The sequence below is a fragment of the Ranitomeya imitator genome, chromosome 5 (genome assembly GCF_032444005.1).
Source record: "Ranitomeya imitator isolate aRanImi1 chromosome 5, aRanImi1.pri, whole genome shotgun sequence".
Classification (NCBI taxonomy): domain Eukaryota; kingdom Metazoa; phylum Chordata; class Amphibia; order Anura; family Dendrobatidae; genus Ranitomeya; species Ranitomeya imitator.
Genome location: NC_091286.1, coordinates 695,851,209 through 695,869,233, shown reverse-complemented (window position 1 = coordinate 695,869,233; position 18,025 = coordinate 695,851,209). Strand labels below are relative to the sequence as shown.

The 18,025-nt window shown below is 50.0% G+C and overlaps 1 protein-coding gene across 2 annotated transcripts in view; it reads left to right on the top strand.

The window, feature by feature from the left end:
- The window catches only part of KIF3C (kinesin family member 3C), a 105,002-nt gene that overhangs the window by 79,104 nt on the left and 7,873 nt on the right, over nucleotides 1-18,025 (top strand). The window lies entirely within an intron of this gene.

Sequence of the window (18,025 nt, the reverse complement as noted above, 5' to 3'; positions counted from 1 at the left end):
GCAGTATTATAGTAGTTATATTCTTGTACATAGGGGCAGTATTATAGTAGTTATATTCTTGTACATAGGGCAGTATTATAGTAGTTATATTCTTGTACATAGGGGGCAGTATTATAGTAGTTATATTCTTGTACATAGGGACAGTATTATAGTAGTTATATTCTTGTATATAGGAGCAGTATTATAGTAGTTATATTCTCGTACATAGGAACAGTATTATAGTAGTTATATTCTTGTACATAGGAGCAGTATTATAGTAGTTATATTCTTGTACATAGCGGCAGTATTATAGCAGTTATATTCTTGTACATAGGGGCAGTATTATAGTAGTTATATTCTCGTACATAGGAACAGTATTATAGTAGTTATATTCTTGTACATAGGAGCAGTATTATAGTAGTTATATTCTTGTACATAGCGGCAGTATTATAGTAGTTATATTCTTGTACATAGCGGCAGTATTATAGTAGTTATATTCTTGTACATAGCGGCAGTATTATAGTAGTTATATTCTTGTGTATAGGGGCAGTATTATAGTAGTGATATTCTTGGGTATAGGGGCAGTATTATAGTAGTGATATTCTTGTGTATAAGGGCAGTATTATAGTAGTTATATTCTTGTGTATAGGAGCAGTATTATAGTAGTGATATTCTTGTGTATAAGGGCAGTATTATAGTAGTTATATTCTTGTGTATAGGAGCAGTATTATAGTAGTGATATTCTTGTGTATAAGGGCAGTATTATAGTAGTTATATTCTTGTGTATAGGGGCAGTATTATAGTAGTGATATTCTTGGGTATAGGGGCAGTATTATAGTAGTGATATTCTTGTGTATAGGAGCAGTATTATAGTAGTGATATTCTTGGGTATAGGGGCAGTATTATAGTAGTGATATTCTTGTGTATAAGGGCAGTATTATAGTAGTTATATTCTTGGGTATAGGGGCAGTATTATAGTAGTTATATTCTTGTGTATAAGGGCAGTATTATAGTAGTTATATTCTTGTGTATAGGGGCAGTATTATAGTAGTGATATTTTTGTGTATAGGGGCAGTATTATAGTAGTGATATTCTTGTGTATAAGGGCAGTATTATAGTAGGAATATACCTTGATAATCTGTTACTTACAGCATATGACATGGGCTTTTTTCCTTCTCCAGTATTACTTGTTCCTTCTCTATAATTCTATTACGTGGGTCCTTCTTGCTCATATGATATTATGGGATGACGTGATGTCCTGTAACTTCCCGATATTGAGCTGTAGTAATGGAGTGAGGGCGAGTGCTGTGACCTTTGTCGGTATTAGACACTCGCCCATTAGCGGTTGGAACTGTTCCAGTCGGTTCCTTTTCCCTGTTCTCTGGAGATGACAGGTGTCACGATTCCCCTGACCGCTGTCACCACTGGGTCAGGATTCACACCGTGACCGTCACCCCTACGTCACGGATCAGGGTGACTTTAGGCCAACAGACGGCTATCACATGTGCAGGGGGGCTTATCTTAGTTATCCCTCCACTGCTAACAATGTGATGAAAAACCACACACAAGGCTATTGACCTCTTAGTTTACAGCAGGGGCTTATTCTAGGTATCCCACTGCTTTTCTATATACCACGAACTGCAGGGATTTATGTATATCCCGCTTACAGTTCCACTTAACACTTGCAGCTCTCTGGCGCCCCCTTACTCTCAGGTCAGATTAGGTACTGCACCCTGGGTAATTAGTCGCCAGAAAGGCTGCCTGCTATGTACTGGCTATTGGGCACGCTGCAGCGACGCGATAACTACTCCCACACAGGCAGGAACAATAATTATCAAACCCGCAGTTGCTTCAGCAGAATCCAACCGTCAGCACACTTTCGCTGCCACCAGCTTCGATTAAACGGGTCCGAAGCTAACCCAACACAACAGTAACAGTAGCGTATTTTCCCTTCAAGAGACTTAGGGTACGGTTTAGAGCAGGAGAACGAACTAATATATAATAGTATATCCCATTAAAAATAATTAGGCAATGCTTTATCAAAAATAGTTTATAAAGAGGTTATAAATGAGACAATTGCAAATATGTACAAGGGTAATTATAACATAAAGGGAATAAATGAGAAAAGATAACACTCACATATTAAAAGCATTGCAGGCATCCAGGCTAGTGCAGTTTCCATACATCCCAGTCCATGGGATGTACCAGCTCTTCCAGGACAATAGGACAAAGCAGTCCAGAAGGAGAAATCAGCAAAAAGTGACTCCTCAGAGCCTGCCAGACACTTAAAACATTAAGGCTGTGACATCACAGAAAGGCTGGCTTATCCAGACCCTCCTCTCTCTACATTCTGCCTAAACTTTAAACTATTCTCTCTAATTTCTATAACTTCACTACAAAACATGACAGAGTCATAAAAAGCTCATCATTCATCTCTGATTAACGTGAGCATTCTAATGAGATCAAATATGTCCTATCTGGGATACATATTTACAGAGAAAACCCTACTTCTTTACCAGATGGAGTTAGAAACTCGTGTTTCATGAGATGTGTAGCTACACCGAGTGGGACTACGAATATATATTTTCGTATTTCTAGCTTAAATCGTTTGCCTAATATCTAACAAAAACTAAACAAAGAATCTTTCATGGATTTTTGGAGCCATTTTTCCTGTTCTAGCTGGACAAAGCTTACACAGGAAATGCCAGTCGTAAATTCCGTTCGGCCATAAAACTTCTAACCCCCACACTCTCTGAGAAGGAAAGCCAGGAATTTGCAGCTACAACTGTTACTCCAAGAAGGGGGGCTTAGCCCACACAGGCTAGAGAACTACTTATGATATTTCATACCATATCGTGACACCTCCCCCTTTTGGTGTGCGCTAGGGAGGCAGTACCCCACGGTATGCCTCCATGGGCACCTCAGTAGGTTCACCCTGGCGGGAGAGTCCATCTGCATTCCCATGCTCTTTGCCCGTTTTATGTTCAATGGTGAAGTCAAACTGCTGAAGGGCAAGGCTCCAGCGTAGCAACCTGCCGTTGGTTCCACACATGGCGTTTAGCCAGCGCAGAGGGTTGTGGTCGGTCACCACAGTGAAGGTGTGACCGTACAAGTAGGGCTGCAAGCGCTGCAGGGCCCAGACTATGGCCAGGCACTCCTTCTCGATGGTGGAGTAGGCCACTTCCCTCGGCAAAAGTTTCCGACTCAGGTATAACACGGGGTGCTCTTGGTCCTCCGAGTCAACCTGGCTGAGTACAGCACCAAGGCCAAACTCGCTGGCGTCGGTCTGCACCAAGAACGGTCGACTGCTGTCGACTGCTTTCAACACAGGGGCGTTGCACAGTGCGGTTTTCAACGCCTTGAAAGCCCCCTCACAGCCATCTGTCCAGTTGACGATGTGGGGTAGCTTCTTCCTGGTGAGGTCCGTCAAAGGTTTTGCCAGGCTACTATAGTGCGGTACGAAGCGCCTATAGTACCCTGCAGTGCCCAAGAAGGACATCACCTGTTTCTTGGTCACGGGAGTGGGCCAGTTCACGATCGCGCCCACTTTCTCCGGCTCTGGCTTCAGGGTGCCTCCGCCTACCCGGTGTCCTAGGTAGTGAACCTCCCTCTTGCCCATCTGACACTTCCCCGGCTTGATAGTCAGTCCTGCTTGGTGAATCCGCCTGAGCACCTCCTCGAGATGCTGCAGGTGTTCCTTCCAGGAGGGACTGAAGATGGCAATGTCATCCAAGTACGCCACGGCGTACGTCTCCAGTCCCTGAAGCAGGCGGTTGACCATCCGCTGGAAAGTGGCAGGGGCATTCTTCATGCCGAAGGGCATGACCGTGGACTCGTACAGTCCAAAGGGTGTGATAAAGGCGGACTTCTCCTGCGCCTCAGGGCTCAGGGGAATCTGCCAGTATCCTCGACTCAGATCCATTATTGTCAGGTATTTTGCGCCAGCTAACTTCTCAAGCAGCTCCTCGATGCGCGGCATTGGGTGCGCATCCGAGGCTGTGATGGCGTTGAGCCCCCTGTAGTCCACGCAGAACCGTGTGGTCCGGTCCTTCTTTGGCACGAGGACTACAGGCGATGCCCACGCGCTCTTTGACCGTCGAATCACCCCCAGCTGTAACATCTCATCGATCTCTTGGCGCATAGTCTGCTGCACCTGGTCAGAGATTCGATAGGGTGTTCGCCGTAGTGGGGCGTGATTCCCGGTGTCCACCTCGTGGACTGCTAACTCAGTCCTCCCAGGTCGGTTGGAGAACACGACCCGGAAAGGTTCCAGGGTGGTTTGCAACTGCACCCGCTGGGGTTCAGTTAACGAGGCGCTTACCTCCACATCCTCGATGGACCCATTGGCCTTGGCTTGGGCCAGCAAGTCCAGGAGGGTGTCTTCCTCACCGTCTTCGGGCAAGCTGCAGACCGGTAGGACGAAAGGTTCACGTTCGTGATGAGCCTTCATCATGTTGACGTGAAAGGCCTTTCGCCTACCCCGAGCGTGGTCAAGCGTGACCACGTACGTGACCGGGTTGAGCTGTTGGTGGACGACGTACGGGCCCTCCCAGGCTGCCTGAAGCTTATCCGTTGGTACGGGGACCAGCACCCACACCTTTTGACCCACGTGGTAGGTCCGCTCCCGGGCGTTCTGGTCGTACCAGGGCTTCTGATCAGCCTGAGCCTGCGTCATGTTGTCATGCACCAACTGCGTCAAGGTCTGCATCTTGTCACGGAAGCGCATGACATACTCCACTATGGACACTTCAGAAGGGTTCGGCTCCTCTTCCCAGGATTCTCTTACCAACCCAAGGGGTCCCCGGACTCGCCTGCCGTACAGGAGCTCGAAGGGGGAGAACCCCGTCGAGGCCTGTGGAACCTCTCGGTAAGCGAACAGCAGGTGTGGGAGGTACCGCTCCCAGTCGCGCCCTTGAGTCTCAACCAGCATGCGTAGCATCTGTTTGAGGGTACCATTGAAGCGTTCACACAAGCCATTGGTCTGTGGGTGGTACGCACTCGATACCAGGTGCTTCACCTGCATTTTCTTACAGAGAGCCTCCATTAGGCGAGACATAAATTGGGTCCCTTGATCAGTAAGCATTTCCCTGGGAAATCCTACACGTGAAAAGATGGCCAACAGGGCATCCGCCACCTTATCTGCCCTAGTTGACGACAGAGCTACTGCTTCTGGGTACCGGGTAGCATAGTCTACCACAGTAAGGATGTATTGCTTTCCAGAGCTGCTGGGGACGGCCAGCGGGCCCACAATGTCCACCGCGATCCTCTGGAAAGGCTCTTCTATCACTGGCAAAGGGATCAGGGGAGCCTTAAGAGCAGGCCCTGCCTTCCCCACTCTTTGACAAGTGATACAGGAGCGGCAGTAGTTTGACACATCTGTCCCCATCTTAGGCCAATAGAAGTGTTGAGACAGCCGGGCCTTAGTTTTGCTGATCCCAAAGTGTCCAGCTAGCGGGATCTCATGGGCAATCCGCAACAACTCACCCCGGAATTGCTGCGGGACGACCAGCTGTCTTTCCCTCAACCACTCCTTTTGTGATTCTCCGGGTACTGTCTCCCGGTATAACCTTCCTTGTTCCCAGAACACCCTCTCCTTATCAGTCTCGGAGAAGCGCGTCCCGGCGAGTTGTCTCAAACTCTCTAGGCTCGCATCTGTGTGCAGAGCGGCCTGAAACTCCTGGCTAGGGGAAGCCAGAAGCGATGTCAGGGTCCCTTCCCCACGGGAACCCTCTTGGACCTGCTCTGGGTCCACCTCTGGTTCAGTCACAGTGGGGACTGAGGAGGGTCCGGAAGGCAGACAGTTATCTGCGTTCCGGGCACTCTGACTGCGGGTGACAGCAGCTACGTAGGCTGTCTCCCCGGGGGTTTCTACAGGCCCATCAGCCGGCGCTGCTATGGGCTCTACCTCCCCATCCACCCCCAACACTCCAGGGGCAGTGCTACTTATGGGCCAGTTACCTTCCTCGGTGGCACTGGTCACTTTCATGGCGTCACCTTCCTCACGGTTCCCATGCATCTCCCCATTTCCTGTAGCACCGACACTTGCCCCTGTTAGGGGTTCCTCAGCCGTCTCACTCCGCAGAGCGACGTGGCTGGGCACGCCTGTACCTATGGACACATTAACTTTCACAGAAAAATCATTATCAGGTTCCGCTGGCACAGGTACAACATTTTCACCCTCAATCCTAGGGAAAAAATGGTTATTAGATGCATCATTACAAGATAAAGCATGGTCAGGTAACACATGCGATTTCCCATCATCATCATCATCATCAGGGTTAACGTCACCCTTATTAGTAGATTGGGGAGGGGTGTCAGGGACGTAGTATGCAAACATCCTCCCCAAATCAGTTCCCAACAAAACATCAGTGGGCAAATTATCAGACAGCCCCACTTCCTTCACCCCGCTCCCAGCACCCCAATCAATAAAAACCCGGGCCATTGGTAAGGGACAGCTGATGCCCCCAATCCCAGTGACAGTTAGGGTTTTCCCCGGAATGATTTCTTCAGGGGCCGCCAGTTCGGGTCGGATGAGGGTTCGTTCAGCCCCGGTGTCCTTGAGGCCTGTAGCAACATGGCCTCCCACAGTGACGGGCTGTACGTTGTCACACACCCTCCCAACCACACCACCCACCAAAAGAACTGCTGCATTAGGCCCTGGGGCCTTGGCTGGGGGGTTCTTCGGCCTGTCTGGACAGAAGGTACTGATATGCCCAGGCCGCTTGCAGGTGTAACACGCGCGAGGTTCGGTGGTAGGTCTGGTGCTGTTGGCCACAGGGACAGGACCTCTGGTGTGTTGGCTGGCAGGGGTACTGGCGTTGGTTGCAGGCTTACCCCCTCTCCAGCTGGTGGTGACTGGCTTCTGCGCTTCCGATCTACGGTTGGCCTCATAGGCATCGGCAATCTGCGCTGCTTTCGTCACGTCTTTGGGTTCTCTGTCCATCACGAACTGTCGCACCTCAGCTGGGCAAAGATGAAAAAACTGGTCTTTGATCATCAGGTCTCGCAGCTGTGCAAAGGTGGTCACTGACAGTCCTTGGGTCCACTGGTCAAAGTGGGTCCCCAGTCCATGCACCACATCACTGTAATTGTCGTGTGGGCCACGTTGGAGGGTCCGGAACTTTCTACGGTACACCTCGGGTGTAAGCTGGTACTTGGCTATCAGAGCCTGCTTGATGGCCTCATAGTCTCCATCTTGTTCTTGAGGGAGGGCAGCAAACGCCTCCAGAGCTTTACCTTTCAGCCCTGGTGTCAGGTATCGGGCCCATTCATCTGTAGGCAGCCGGTACTGTCTGCAGGCTTTCTCAAAGGCCCGCAGAAAAGTGTCCAAGTCCCCGTCCTTCTCCATAACAGGGAAGTGATCGGGTCGGGGCTTAGGTATCTGAGCGCTGCTGTGCTCACGGCTGGACTGGGACGACCCCTGCATTTGCAGTCGGGCTAACTGCAGCTGGTACTCCCGCTCAGCTTGCCGCTCGGCTCGGGCCTCTTTCTCGGCTTGCTGGGCCTGGGCCTCCTGCCGGTATTGCTGAATCAGCTGCCGACGTCCCTCATGGTCGTCAATGGGGAATTCTTTCAAGGCCGCCTGCAGGTGGGGGTCCAATTCGCCCGGATTGCTAACAGGGCCAGCATTCAGTGGTTGGACCTCTGCTGCAGCACCATGTTCGCTGGTGCTGGCTTCTGCGGCCTCTGAGCTCTGAGATTGGTCTCGAGCGGCTTCCCATTGCACCAGATCTGCGACCAGTTGGGCTTTGTTTTTGCTTGCAAAGTCAATGTGCTGTGTCTTGCATAAGGCAACAAGGGTGTCTCTGGTCTGCTGCTCATAAAAGGTTTCTCCCAGCCCAACCATGGTTGCCAAATAAAAGATAGGATAGAAAAACGAAGAGAAAGGGAGGGGATAATTACCAGTACGCAATTGTCTCACAACTAAAAAGCACTGAGTTCGTTCTCCAAACTTATTTGCGCAGAGTCCTCGCAAGAACTTTCTGCAAGTTTTTAGTGAGAGGAATGATTACTCAAACCAAATCACTAATGCTCTAAGATATCCCACCGCCTTGCCACCAATTGTCACGATTCCCCTGACCGCTGTCACCACTGGGTCAGGATTCACACCGTGACCGTCACCCCTACGTCACGGATCAGGGTGACTTTAGGCCAACAGACGGCTATCACATGTGCAGGGGGGCTTATCTTAGTTATCCCTCCACTGCTAACAATGTGATGAAAAACCACACACAAGGCTATTGACCTCTTAGTTTACAGCAGGGGCTTATTCTTGGTATCCCACTGCTTTTCTATATACCACGAACTGCAGGGATTTATGTATATCCCGCTTACAGTTCCACTTAACACTTGCAGCTCTCTGGCGCCCCCTTACTCTCAGGTCAGATTAGGTACTGCACCCTGGGTAATTAGTCGCCAGAAAGGCTGCCTGCTATGTACTGGCTATTGGGCACGCTGCAGCGACGCGATAACTACTCCCACACAGGCAGGAACAATAATTATCAAACCCGCAGTTGCTTCAGCAGAATCCAACCGTCAGCACACTTTCGCTGCCACCAGCTTCGATTAAACGGGTCCGAAGCTAACCCAACACAACAGTAACAGTAGCGTATTTTCCCTTCAAGAGACTTAGGGTACGGTTTAGAGCAGGAGAACGAACTAATATATAATAGTATATCCCATTAAAAATAATTAGGCAATGCTTTATCAAAAATAGTTTATAAAGAGGTTATAAATGAGACAATTGCAAATATGTACAAGGGTAATTATAACAGAAAGGGAATAAATGAGAAAAGATAACACTCACATATTAAAAGCATTGCAGGCATCCAGGCTAGTGCAGTTTCCATACATCCCAGTCCATGGGATGTACCAGCTCTTCCAGGACAATAGGACAAAGCAGTCCAGAAGGAGAAATCAGCAAAAAGTGACTCCTCAGAGCCTGCCAGACACTTAAAACATTAAGGCTGTGACATCACAGAAAGGCTGGCTTATCCAGACCCTCCTCTCTCTACATTCTGCCTAAACTTTAAACTATTCTCTCTAATTTCTATAACTTCACTACAAAACATGACAGAGTCATAAAAAGCTCATCATTCATCTCTGATTAACGTGAGCATTCTAATGAGATCAAATATGTCCTATCTGGGATACATATTTACAGAGAAAACCCTACTTCTTTACCAGATGGAGTTAGAAACTCGTGTTTCATGAGATGTGTAGCTACACCGAGTGGGACTACGAATATGTATTTTCGTATTTCTAGCTTAAATCGTTTGCCTAATATCTAACAAAAACTAAACAAAGAATCTTTCATGGATTTTTGGAGCCATTTTTCCTGTTCTAGCTGGACAAAGCTTACACAGGAAATGCCAGTCGTAAATTCCGTTCGGCCATAAAACTTCTAACCCCCACACTCTCTGAGAAGGAAAGCCAGGAATTTGCAGCTACAACTGTTACTCCAAGAAGGGGGGCTTAGCCCACACAGGCTAGAGAACTACTTATGATATTTCATACCATATCGTGACAACAGGCAGTCGTCGTTTTGCTGGCCATGACTCGGCCATCGCCCGTCCTCCTACGTCGCTGCTCATTTTACATCTGCTTCTATGATTGAACAGTAAATTAGTTCTTCCCATGAGCTGCGGAGATCATGGAGAAGCATTGGACCTGTTCACACACGACATTATATGTGTGCAGGTCGTGATGTTAGTGTGCAGGTCTGATGCCGGAAGCTTGTGGGGCTCCTACACTAGATGGAGGCCCGATGCTATCGCACCGCAGGGCGGTAATGTCGTGATGGGGGCTGGCTTTGCAGCGTTGAGAATCTCTCCCCCATGTGCTCACCCACCATATCCACTCTCTTTTTCCCCATGTGCTGACTCTCGTCTGTGCTCTTCTTTGACCTGTCTACCCCATGTGCTATCCCCCCTGTCTCTTCTTCCTGTGCTGTGTTCTCCCCTCAACGACAATACTGACATTACAGCAGGAGATCGCACAGGATACATTTTGTGAGGTAAAATATTTTTTAAAAACAGTCAGTGAAATATTTTACCTCACAAAATGAATCCACTGTGATCCCTGTGCTGTAATGTCAGTATTGTCTTTTGCTTCCTCCCCTGCCCAGGAGATGTGGTATGCTCTGTACAGGGTCAGACACAGACTGTGAGAGTGTGACTGTGTGTGAACGTGAGTGTATGAGTGTGTGAAAGTGTGAGAGTCTGAGTGTGGGAGAGTGTGAGTGTATGAGTGTGGATGTGTGTGTGAAAGTGTGAGTGTGGATGTGTGTGAAAGTGTGAGTGTGGATGTGAAGGTGTGAGTGTGAATGTGTTGGGGGGGAGCACATGAGCTGCCGGTGTTGGGGGGGTACATGAGCTGCCGGTATTGAGGGGGAGCACATGTGCTGCCGGTGTTGGGGGGGGGGGGCATGTGAGCTACCGGTGTTGGGGGGGAGCACATGAGCTGCCGGTGTTGGGGGGGGAGCACATGAGCTGCCGGTGTTGGGGGGGCATATGAACTGCCGGTGTTGGGGGGGTACATGCGCTGCCGGTGTTAGGGGGCACATACACTGCAAGTAGTGGGGGGCACATGAGCTGCTGGTGTTGGGTGGCAACATGAGCTGCCGGTGTTGGGGGGGCACATGAGCTGTCGGTGTTGGGGGTGGCACATGAGCTGCCAGTGTTGGGGGGGCACATGAGCTGCCAGTGTTGGGGGGGCACATGCGCTGCCGGTGTTGGGGGGGCACATGAGCTGCCAGTGTTGGGGAGCAACATGAGCTGCCGGTGTTGGGGGGCATATGAGCTGCCAGTGTTGGGGGGGCACATGAGCTGCCAGTGTTGGGGGGGTACATGAGCTGCTGGTGTTGGGGGGGCACATGAGCTGCCGGTGTTGGGGGGGCACAAGAGCTGCCAGTGTTGGGGGGGTACATGAGCTGCTGGTGTTGGGGGGGCACATGAGCTGCCGGTTTTGAGGGGGTACATGAGCTGCTGGTGTTGGGGGGGCACAAGAGCTGCCAGTGTTGGGGGGGTACATGAGCTGCTGGTGTTGGGGGGGCACATGAGCTGCCGGTGTTGGGGGGGCACAAGAGCTGCCAGTGTTGGGGGGGTACATGAGCTGCTGGTGTTGGGGGGGCACATGAGCTGCCGGTGTTGAGGGGGAGCACATGAGCTGCCTGTGTTGGGATAGATGAGCTGCCGGTGTTGGCGGGGTACATGAGCTGCCGGTGTTGGGGGGATAGATGAGCTGCCGGTGTTGGTGGGGTACATGAGCTGTCGGTGTTGGGGGGGCACATGCGCTGCAAGTGTTGGGGGGGCACATGCGCTGCCGGTGTTGGGGGGGCACATGCGCTGCCGGTGTTGGGGGGGCACATGAGCTGCCAGTGTTGGGGGGGTACATGAGCTGCTGGTGTTGGGTGGGCACATGAGCTGCCGGTGTTGAGGGGGAGCACATGTGCTGCTGGTGTTGGGACATATGAGCTGCCGGTGTTGGGGGTACATGAGCTGCTGGAGGGGCCCGAGTTGCCAGTGTTGGGGGCGCATGTCATTGATGGGATCATCAGGTCACAGATGTGCTGCTCTATGGTGACAGAAAAGATGCCGCCATCACTCTGGGCCCCGGAGACGAGCACTTCCCCACATGACAGTGATAGAACACTCACATGTAAGACCACCGCTGCATCCTGAGGAAGAACAGGTGACAGGGACTCGGAGACAAGTGTCTCCTGATCTGACAACTTGGACACCTATGGGGCGTTCTGGAGACAAGTTGTCACCAGTCTCTAGGACCTGCAGGAGCTCCTTGTGAAGAATGAGACAGATGGTCTCTGAAATATGTCGCCGACTTGTTCCTTCCAGGCCTAGAAGACTCGGTGCCTCCTTAAGATTCATGGAGGTCACACACAATACTAGATATTGTGGTGGTGTTTGGTGTGAGGTGTACTTATTTTTTGTATCATGTAATTTGATGACTATAACTGAAGATTTGGTAATGAGATGTTCTGTTCTAACCTCACTGTCATGTTAGGGGTTAAATGTTCTCTGGAACTGGGAATTGTTGTGTGGCTTGTTCTTGATTCCAGTGTCACTTTCCAGAGGGGTGTACTTATTTATTATATGTAATGTACTATTGTATGACGGTGATGTGTGATCATCCTGGCCCCCGGCTCTGGTCGTGTCTATGTCCCTCTGCGGCTCCACGTCGATGGCGGCGTCATCTGTTCTCCATGAATTATAGATGATGGTGCCCGGCTCGCTGCTGTGATTGCCGCAGGTCTCCACCCGGTGGGATATTAGTAATGGCGGATATATATGTGGGAGAAGGTGACGTTCTGCAGCAGCTGAGCCCAGTCTACGCCCGTCTACGCCTGAGAAGTGCAGACATATCACCTCTTAAAGGCACAGCGCTGGTGATTTATTTTGTATGCACATATATTGAGGGCAGTGTGTAAAATGTGTATATAACACTGGCGCAGTCTGTGGCCCATGGGCCTCGGAGATTCCAGCAGACGGCTGCACTGGTATAAACTGGGCCCCTGAGGTTCCAGGAGACGGCTGCACTGGTATAAACTGGGCCCCCTGAGGTTCCAGGAGACGGCTGCACTGGTATAAACTGGGCCCCTGAGGTTCCAGGAGACGGCTGCACTGGTATAAACTGGGCCCCCCGAGGTTCCAGGAGACGGCTGCACTGGTATAAACTGGGCCCCCCGAGGTTCCAGGAGACGGCTGCACTGGTATAAACTGGGCCCCCTGAGGTTCCAGGAGACAGTTGCACTGGTATAAGCTTGGCGCTCTGAGGTTCCAGGAGACTGCTGCACTTGTATAAGCTTGGCGCTCTGAGGTTCCAGCAGACGGCTGCACTGGTGTAAACTGGGCCCCCTGAGGTTCCAGGAGACGGCTGCACTGGTATAAACTGGGCCCCCTGAGGTTCCAGGAGACAGTTGCACTGGTATAAGCTTGGCGCTCTGAGGTTCCAGGAGACTGCTGCACTTGTATAAGCGTGGCGCTTTGAGGTTCCAGCAGACGGCTGCACTGGTGTAAACTGGGCCCCTGAGGTTCCAGGAGACGGCTGCACTGGTATAAACTGGGCCCCCTGAGGTTCCAGGAGACGGCTGCACTGGTATAAGCTGGGCCCCTGAGGTTCCAGGAAACGGTTGCACTGGTATAAGCTGGGCCCCCTGAGGTTTCAAGAGACAGTTGTACTGCTATAAGCTGGGCATTGTGAGGTTGCAGTAGACGGCTGCACTGGTACAAGCTGTGTTCCCTGAGGTTCCAGGAGACAGCTTCACTGATATAAACTGGACTTCTGAGGTTCCAGGAGATGGCTGCACTGGTACAAGCTGGGCCCCTTGAGGTTCCAGGAGACGGCTGCACTGGTATAAGCTTGGCACTCTGAGGTTCCAGGAGATGGCTGCACTGGTATAAGCTGGGCGCTCTGAGGTTCCAGAAGACAGCTGCACTGGTATAAACTGGGAGCGCTGAGGTTCCAGGAGACAGCTGCACTGGTATAAACTGGATGCTCTAAATGGTCCCATGGGTAAAGTACATTGTGACGGATCATACAGGGGAAGAGATGTGTCGACTTCGCTCACCTCTGGGGAGGGGAGAGAATGACCCAGCAGGGATAGTCTCTCTGGCGCCACCCACTTACCCCAGGTCAGTCAGGGAACTGCACCGAGGGCAAATAGTCGCTGGAAAGGCTTCCCTTATAGGTACGAGTTATTGAGGCGCTCCCAGTGAGGGGGGGTATACATCACCAGTCCAGGCTGGGGAAATCTATATAAACCTCCGGCCATCACTGCCAGAGTTCCTCACTAACACAGTATGGTATCCCGCCACCATTTTCTCGTTAGATATAAGCCCCGTCCGACAACAGGCTTATATCGGGTCAGAAACCAACATCGGGGTAGCGTATAATAACCAACTGAGCATGCGTACATGGGGATTCGTGGATCGAGATAAAAGAGCAGCCCAAGATTAATTTTATATTTAATCGCCGAAAGGCGCACTAGAACATACAGGTATATATACAAGAACAATATACAAGTATACAGTCAGTAGTGTAGTACAAGGGTAGGGTACAGATTGATTACAATTACTGTGTTATGTAGCATGTGACCACAAGGAGGTGTTGATGAAGCACAGGTCCAAATCTTTGTTACGTAATTCTCTGGCCACGTTAGCTAACGTATCCTCCTGCCAGTAGAAAAACCAAGTCCAAAATGAGGAGCTGCCTATTATCCCATAGGCTGCTCTATCCCTCACGCTGCACCAACCCTTGGGCTCTGCAGCCTCTCTCTTCCCATATCTGAGAGCATGGTTTTCCGGCCAGAACCGTGGATGCCCATGACTTTCCGCCTGAAGCTCTAAATGGGATAGCGGCGGCGCCACTGTGTACTGCTGGATTTTATCTGTGCAGGGAGACCAAATATGGCTACCATATTTAATTCCTGGTATCCATGCTCTATGACTCAATAACGCAGAGTTCTACAGGTGGCTGCATGGTATGGGCTTGTGGGGGAAGGAATGCAGATTCCGATTATGTGCTCGGCTAGGTTTAGAGATATTGCATTCTTTTACTATAGGTCATTTTCTAGATTCAATAGCTCACAGCCTGGTGCTGGAATATGTGGTGCCAATATGTCTGCATATCAGCCTCAGTCCAACAAAGAAGGCCAGTTGGCCGCTAACTGCACATGAGCTCACACCCCTGTGATAATTGCTGGACTTGGTGCTGCACAGGGTCAATGGCTTTTGGCCCCCTTGGAGAGAGTTTCAAAGGCCTATTTGCTTCAGCTAATTTAAAAAATCCATTGGTTTGCCCTGTCCAAGGAAGTGCCTTCACTGGATAATGAAGTCCCATTGTTTGAGGTGTATTTGACTTCCCTTTTGGCCTGGGGGGAATACCAAAGGTGCGGGTTGAGTTTGGAACAAGTATTTTTGGGCCAAACTATATCTGATAGGGAACTCCATCAGATATCAAAATGATATCAATTAGATATCAATTTCCCATATCTCACACACATAGTTCTCATTTCTGCACGGTATAAATAAAAGAGGTTATAAAGAACAAGTTCTACAACCTTCTGATAACTTTGTGTTCTAATTCAGCTCACAGAGCATTGTCTGCACCGATACTCTGTAAGGCCGGTTTCACACGTCAAGATAATTCCGGTACCGGAATTATCCGTGTCCGTGTGCCCTTACGTTTCTGTGGCACATCAGTGTGGCACACGTGTGCCGCCCGTGTGCCCACTGGGTACCACACGCACCGTGCTGGGTACCACACGTACCAGCATCTGGTGCTGAAGCCGCGATTCATATCTTCCCCGCAGCAGCATTTGCTGCAGAGAAGATATAAATAATAGTGTTTAAAATAAAGATCTATGTGCCCCCCGCCCTCCCACCCCCTGTGCGCCCCCCCACCCCCTGTGCGCCCCTCCGCTCTCCCACCCCCTGTGCGCCCCCCCGCTGTTCTGAAAATACTCACCAAGCTCCCTGGTTGGCTGTCGCTTCTTCCTGTTCTGGCCGCATCTTCTCCTGTATGCGGTCACGTGGGGCCGCCGATTACAGTCATGAATATGCGGCTCCACCCCTATGGGAGGTGGAGCCGCATATTCATTACTGTAAATGAGCGGCCCCACGTGACCGCATACAGGAGAAGATGCGGCCAGAACAGGAAGCAGGCACATAGATCTTTATTTTAAACACTATTATTCATATCTTCTCTGCAGCAAAAGCTGCTGCAGGGAACATATGAATCGCGGCTTCAGCACCAGTGGGGGGGACAGCGCTTAATGTAGCGCTGTCTCCTGCACGGCACACGGACTGCACACGGACAACGTCCGTGTGCGGTATGTGTTTTACACGGACCCATTGACTTTAATGGGTCCGTGTAATATGTGCGCTCCCACGAACACTGACATGTCTCTGTGTTTGGCACACGGAGACACGGTCTGCAAAAAATCAATGACATCTACACAGATGCAGTGATTTTTATGTGTCTACGTGTGTCAGTGTCTCCGGTACGTGAGGAAACTGTCACCTCACGTACCGGAGACACTGACGTGTGAAACAGGCCTAACAAACTAGCAGAGAGATGTGTGCAGCTCACAGAGCATCGTCTACACTGATACATTGTAACAGACCAGCAGAGAGATGTGTGCAGCTCACAGTGCATTGTCTGCACCCATACACTGTAACAAACCAGCAGAGAGATGTGTGCAGCTCACAGAGCATTGTCTGCACCCATACACTATAACAAACCAGCAAAGATGTGTGCAGCTCATAGAGCATTGTCTACACCGATACACTGTAACAGACCAGCAGAGAGATGTGTGCAGCTCACAGAGCATTGTCTACACCGATACACTGTAACAAACCAGCAGAGAGATGTGTGCAGCTCACAGAGCATTGTCTGCACCCATACACTATAACAAACCAGCAAAGATGTGTGCAGCTCATAGAGCATTGTCTGCACCGATATACTGTAACAAACCAGCAGAGAGATGTGTGCAGCTCACAGAGCATTGTCTGCACCCATACACTATAACAAACCAGCAAAGATGTGTGCAGCTCATAGAGCATTGTCTGCACCCATACACTATAACAAACCAGCAAAGATGTGTGCAGCTCACAGAGCATTGTCTACACCGATACACTGTAACAGACCAGCAGAGAGATGTGTGCAGCTCACAGAGCATTGTCTACACCGATACACTGTAACAAACCAGCAGAGAGATGTGTGCAGCTCACAGAGCATTGTCTGCACCCATACACTATAACAAACCAGCAAAGATGTGTGCAGCTCATAGAGCATTGTCTGCACCGATATACTGTAACAAACCAGCAGAGAAATGTGTGCAGCTCACAGAGCATTGTCTGCACTGATACACTATAACAAACCAGCAGAGATGTGTGCAGCTAACAGAGCATCGTCTACACAGATACAGTGTAACAAACCAGCAGAGAGATGTGTGCAGCTCACAGAGCATTGTCTACATTGATACATTGTAACAGACCAGCAGAGAGATGTGTGCAGCTCACAGAGCATTGTCTACACTGATACATTGTAACAAACCAGCAGAGAGAAGTGTGCAGCTCACAGAGCATTGTCTGCACTGATACACTATAACAAACCAGCAGAGATGTGTGCAGCTCACAGAGCATCGTCTACACAGATACATTGTAACAAACCAGCAGAGAGATGTGTGCAGCTCACAGAGCATTGTCTACATTGATACATTGTAACAGACCAGCAGAGATGTGTGCAGCTCACAGAGCATCGTCTACACAGATACATTGTAACAAACCAGCAGAGAGATGTGTGCAGCTCACAGAGCATTGTCTACATTGATACATTGTAACAGACCAGCAGAGAGATGTGTGCAGCTCACAGAGCATTGTCTACACTGATACATTGTAACAGACCAGCAGAGAGATGTGTGCAGCTCACAGTGCATTGTCTGCACCCATACACTGTAACAAACCAGCAGAGAGATGTGTGCAGCTCACAGAGCATTGTCTGCACCCATACACTATAACAAACCAGCAAAGATGTGTGCAGCTCATAGAGCATTGTCTGCACCCATACACTATAACAAACCAGCAAAGATGTGTGCAGCTCATAGAGCATTGTCTACACCGATACACTGTAACAGACCAGCAGAGAGATGTGTGCAGCTCACAGAGCATTGTCTACACCGATACACTGTAACAAACCAGCAGAGAGATGTGTGCAGCTCACAGAGCATTGTCTGCACCCATACACTATAACAAACCAGCAAAGATGTGTGCAGCTCATAGAGCATTGTCTGCACCGATATACTGTAACAAACCAGCAGAGAAATGTGTGCAGCTCACAGAGCATTGTCTGCACTGATACACTATAACAAACCAGCAGAGATGTGTGCAGCTAACAGAGCATCGCCTACACAGATACAGTGTAACAAACCAGCAGAGAGATGTGTGCAGCTCACAGAGCATTGTCTACATTGATACATTGTAACAGACCAGCAGAGAGATGTGTGCAGCTCACAGAGCATTGTCTACAC